Raw genomic sequence first — 5,926 nt, 5'->3', positions numbered from 1 at the left:
CTCTCTGTGATTTATTGCTGGCTGGCTTCCAAACACCCCAAGGGTCATCTAGTCCAATACCCTGCAGTGCAAGAATCACAGCGAAATAACCCCTGACAGATGGCCATCCAATCTTTGCTTTAAAACTTCCAAGGAAGTAGAGTCCACCAACTTCCAAGGTAGTCCACTCCACTGTTGAACAGCTGTTCAAGTTGATTTGCACCCTCAAAACTTTCAGGGTAGTCACAATACATGAGTAGCAATCCATCTGTGAACCAAAGCCTTTCAGCAAATATCCTGAAATCTTTCACTTAATAAATTCTCCGGGTTTTAGAATGTGCCCCACCCCTACCTCTGTTGCACTATAGCATCTTGGCAACATCTTGATTTGAAGTTGCTTCCTTGTGGTTTAGCCACTCCCACATATTTCCTGTTGCTGTTGTTCTTGTGGAACTGAACAAAGGTTTAGCACAACAATTGCAGCCCAAACATTAAGACTTAAAAAGTGGAAGTATGGTGCTGGCATGCTGTCACAATGTAAATCATTTACACTTAATTGAAAGAGGTGTGGAGACGAAATTGCTGCCCACCTGCTCTCTTTTGCTGCTGGGTGGAAGCTTGGGGGCTTTGCTTGTGTGTGGAGTAGTGATGGGAGAGAGATTCAGTTCAGTCCACACTTTAAAAGCAAACCGACCTGATATGAACTTCCTGAAGCAATATGAGAAGCAAAACACAGCCAGGTTTTGAAATTGACACTTCTCTGAATTTTGCAAGGCAGTCTCGTCAGTCAAGTAACCCATGTGAAAATGCGTACTGCTAGGAGGAAGTGTGCATAAACACGCATAGACACATGAAAATTACATACAAAAAATGTGTTATGTATGGGGAAAGTGCTTAATAAAAATGTGCGTATCAGGCAAAAGTTGCATACAAAAGTAGTGTGTATATTTGGATAAATTTGCCTTAAAGTGAAAAGGATGGGACAAAAATCACACACTGGTGCAGGAATGTGGAGAATGGAGTTTAAGACTGGAAGAATAATACTGGGATATGGAGAGAAACCAAGGCTGACAGTTACATATCCATTGTCAGGTGGGACAAGAGGAAGCTGATCCCATTAGGGTTTTGTTTTTGCTCAGGGAAAGTGAACAAGCCCAAGCAGAGGATATATGCAACACACATAGCAAGGGGAGGGCTGTGAGTGTGTGTGTGGAGAAACAAGGGTGGCGTGTATGCTGTGGGTAAAGAAGCAACTGAGTAGTGGGGACCAGGTAGGTCTTTTCCTTCCTCTCTCCTTTGCCCGCTCAGCTGCAGGGTGCAATGAGGGAAGAAGAAGAAGAAGAAGCCAGATCTCTTGTTGCAGGCAAATGAAAGACAACAGCATCAAGAGTGGCAACTTCAAGTAGCAGGGATGGCATGACACCACAGTGCAACTAACTCCTGCTGTGGGGAGGAGGAGGACAGAGAGGGCAGGAAACAGAGACAGAAACGGTGCCAAAAGAGGAGGAAGAGGAGGCCAATGCAGGAGAAACATGGGGGTGTCAAAGAACATTAATGTCTCAATAGAAGGAGCAGGCAACCCAGTACAATTATAAATTCGCACTGGGAGCATACACCAGCAATAAGACACTCACCTGGATATGCTCTAAGACCGTAAAAAGAAGCATAAAGAACAGGAGTAGAACAACCAGTTAGCAAGTAAGAGAGAAAATATGATACTGCAGTGAGGTAACATACACTACTGCCCCCTGGGGGCAGCAAGCTAGTTTACAGAGGCTGTGAGACTCACATAGCTCTCCAACAGAGGAGGGTGGCTGCCTGCCCCCGCCCCCAACATCTTCCGCCTGAGGCGATTTCCTCACTTTGCCTAATGGTAGGACTGGCTCTGCTCAAAGGTAAACATCAAATGGGTTTCAACTAATTTGCCTTCATGTTTTCTGTTAGGATCTTAATGCTGGAAGAGTAATTTATGCCAAGTGAAGCAATGGGAGCCTGAATGTATAGTCTGATAGTTTCCAGAGCTCAACCATTATTAGGTGAATTCATGTGAACAGATCCCACTGTCTCTTTTTAATTCAGTATATCCACCTGCAACATAAAGAGGCCAGCATTGTGGGATCCATTTTTTCTTCGGGAACTGTCTTATAATTTCCCCTAAACACACACCATTTGCAGCTGCCTATGCCAGTGGGTCCCAACAACTCTAATAAGCTTTGGGGAAGCACCAGAGGGATCAATGAAAATCAAGTGTCCTGCTTTGCAAAAACAAAACCAACAGTGGATACACCTCTGCATCTATTTCTTATTTACACATCACTTTCCACATAGGTAAAGGCACCCCTGACCATTAGGTCCAGTCGCAGAACACATAGGTAGCAGCCTGCTAATGTGAGCTAACGATCTCAGTTTAGAAATGGGTGGAGAAGGCAGTGGGGAGGAACACATACAGATCAACGAGGGCAGAGGGGTTGACTCTTTTGAACCTTACAGAACTGAGTCTAGCTGTAGGCAAGTGGGGGCTTTGTGGGGGAATGGAGGCCTTATGCCACGTCAGCCCATTGGTCCACCTAGCTCAGTACTGTTGGCAGTGGCTCTCCAGGGAGGAGTCCTTCCCAAACCTACCAGGAGAAGACAGGGATTGAACCTGGGGTCTTCTGTGTGTGAGCATTTCCCACCCACCCCTCCTCCAACATTCTCCTGCACACCAGCTCTGCTTTTGCGGGGGGTGCATGAAGGTCAGAATGGAGAATTTGTGTTCCACATGTGACGGTCAGAAGTTGAGCACCGACCGGACTGTCAGGGGCAGAGCTTGTGCACATGCATGCCCTGACCCATTTTCAGCCCTTGTCAGATACATCAGACAACTTGTAAAATACACTGAAGTTAGAAGCAGTAATGCTTCTGAATACCAGTAGCTGGAAATGCTCTTCTGCTTACAGGTTTCCCACAGGGAATTCTGGAAACAGGATGCTGGACTAGATGGGCCACTGGCCAGATCCAGCAGACTGGATGCAAAGGACTTTTCTGTCCTACTCAACCAACAATGGACTAATAAATCTCTTCTTGGAATATAGTAAAATGACTTTGTCAGGCTGGAAAACCAAAAGTAACTGGCTGGAAGAGCTGAAAGTGACAAAATGAAATTCAGCCTAGACAAATCTAAAGTTATGTATTTAGGCACCCAAACATAAATAACAATCATATGCACAGGCATAGGATAGCTACATATGTTCATGGATTGTTGTTTGGACATACAAAAAAGATCTCAAGTTTGCAATCAAACACAAGCTGAAAGTGAGCCAGATGTTCTGTGAAATGGCTGCAAAAAAAAAGCTAATGTTTTTTCAAGCTGCATTAATACAGCCATAGCTTCCAAGTCACAAAACAAGTAATCATTCCACTTTACACTGCACTTAACTAGTCAGATCTCATTTGGCGTATTGTGGGCAGTTCTGCGCAACATGTAAAACAGGTTCAGAAGAAGGGTGATGATGGTGGTCAGGGGCATGGGGAATAAGCCCTAACGGGAAATGTTGAAGGACTGGGTGTGCTTCGCCCGGAAGAGTGATTACTCTTGTAATCCCTGGAAGTCTCTATTCTTTAAAACAAAAACAAAAAAGTGACAGAAAGGAGCAGAGCAACAAATGTGAACTTTACAAATGTGCAATAGACTCAAACCAGTGACAGAAGAAAAGGAGACGCATTTGCACCCTACATTTGAAGCAGTATCATACCCAGGGCCTTTTTTCAGTTGGAACTCTCTGGATGTCAGTACCAGCACCTCTCAGGTAGGCACCATTGCTATTCCAAGAGAACAAAGGAGATGTTCATGGTGAGTCCAATCACCTTTTTCTAGGGGGGGGGGGCAGCACTGATCATACCACTTTAGATGTCACAGCTTTCTCCAAAGAATTATGGGAAATGGTTTTCTCACTCTCTCTCTCCAGAAACTAATTCTGTCTCCTCTGTTATCTCTTACACACAGGCCACATTCACACCATACATTTATGGTTCCACTTTAAACAATCATGGCTTCCCACAAAGAATTCTGGGAGCTTTAGTTTGTTCAGGTTGCTGCAAGTATCGAATACCTTTCACAACAGGCTGAGAGTCAAATGTGTCCCTTTCCTTTGCAGTGTTTGCATATCCTTCTGTGAAGGCTTGAAATCTCTTTGCCCACTTTAAATGCCATCTCTTAAAAAGGGTGTACTTCTCTGGTTTGTTGGAAGAGTTGCACTGGACACACAGACATGGGGGGGGGGGAGGTATGAATGCAGGGAGAAGTGACAAAGTGGCCAGAACAGGTGCCCCTGCTCAAAATGAGTATTGCAGGGTCTCGCCTTAAAATGAAGCAGTATGCTGGGGCAGAAAAAGCGCTTCTTGTCTAAATAAAATTGTGCTCCATTGGGAAAGCTTAGAATATCTGCATATCTCTTGGTGGTGACAAAAGGTATGGCCAATTGCATTATTAGAAAAACTGGTTAAAGAAGGGCATTAGCCAGGACATGGGACTGTTAACTTCCTTGAAGTCTCGTATCCTTCCATGACATTTCAATCAAACATGGTATTCACCAGTCACATCTACAATTATTGTGTAGAGTATTTCCTTGGTTCTCTGTTCCGATATTAGGAAGCACAGAGGGGAGTTTACTGAGATTTTAAAACAGAGGGAGACGGAGAGGGGGAAAGAGAAAGAGAGAAAGAGAGAGAGAGAGAGAGAGAGAGAGAGAGAGAGAGAGAGAGAGAGAGAGAGAGAAAGAAAGAAAGAAAGAAAGAAAGAAAGAAAGAAAGAAAGAAAGAAAGAAAGAAAGAAAGAAAGAAAGAAAGAAAGAAAGAAAGAAAGAAAGAAAGAAAGAAAATGGCATTCTCACTCAATGATTGTAGGACACACCATGCTCCATGCCCTTGAGGATCTTCACCACCTCCATAAAATCAAACTGGCTGTGGCAGTTAACCTGGAGACCCCTCCTCTGACAGAATGAATGTGGGGGAAGGTTCCAAGATTGACAGGAAAAGGCAAAAAAAAAAAAAGAGGAAAGAAATCTTTTGGTGTTTTTTGTTTTGTTTTTTACTTTTAAGAGCACATGAAAGAAGGAAAGGTAAAGCCTGTAAATGGGGGACCCCCCCCCAGAAAACCTATAGTGAGGGAAGAAACAAAAACAAAAAACACCCAGTCATTCTCAAATACACCAAATTTAGGAGGAAAAACAATTGAAAAACAAAAAACCACACACAAAATAGGGATTTCACATAAAGGGATTTTTACAAGGGAAAAAATGCAACACAAGGCAGCCGAAGTCAGGGTTTAGGTCTGGAGGGTGGGACGCCTCCTCCCACTTGAAGAAGCTCTGAAGATCCTGCCACCGAGCCCAGAGGGAGGCTTCATCCTGTCCACAAAATGCCCTCCAATCTAATCTAGCGAATTTGCCAGCCTAAGATCTATTGATGAAAGAGCTGCAGTAGCATAGATCCGTTTATAACTCATGAAACTTTGAGTTCTTTGCAGGGTTTAAGGATGGCCCTTGGGGAGAGGAGGGCACATGCATGGTGGGCAAAAATTCAGCATGCTCTCCCTTTTTTAGTATGGAAAGATTGCAGCAAGTGGGAGTTTTCAGAAAAGGTGTAATAGCTGACATGATAGTTCATAAAATTATGCATGGCATAGTGTGGATAGAGATTTTTCTCCCTGCCTCGTAACGCTAGAACTTGTGGACACCCAATGAAGCTGAACGTTGGAACATTCAGAACAGAAAAAAGAAAGGACTTTCAACTATGGATCCCACAGGAGGCAGTGATGGCCACTAACCTATATGGCTTCAAAGGATCATTAGGACAAATTCATGGAGGAGGAGGCTATTGATAGCCTACGATGGCAGCAATGCTTCTGAATGCCAGTTGCTGGGAATCACAGATGAAAAGGTTCTTGTGTTTGGGTGCTACTCGAAGT

Source organism: Lacerta agilis, chromosome Z (assembly GCF_009819535.1).
Source record: "Lacerta agilis isolate rLacAgi1 chromosome Z, rLacAgi1.pri, whole genome shotgun sequence".
Taxonomy (NCBI): Eukaryota; Metazoa; Chordata; class Lepidosauria; order Squamata; family Lacertidae; genus Lacerta; species Lacerta agilis.
This window is presented reverse-complemented; position numbering follows the sequence as displayed.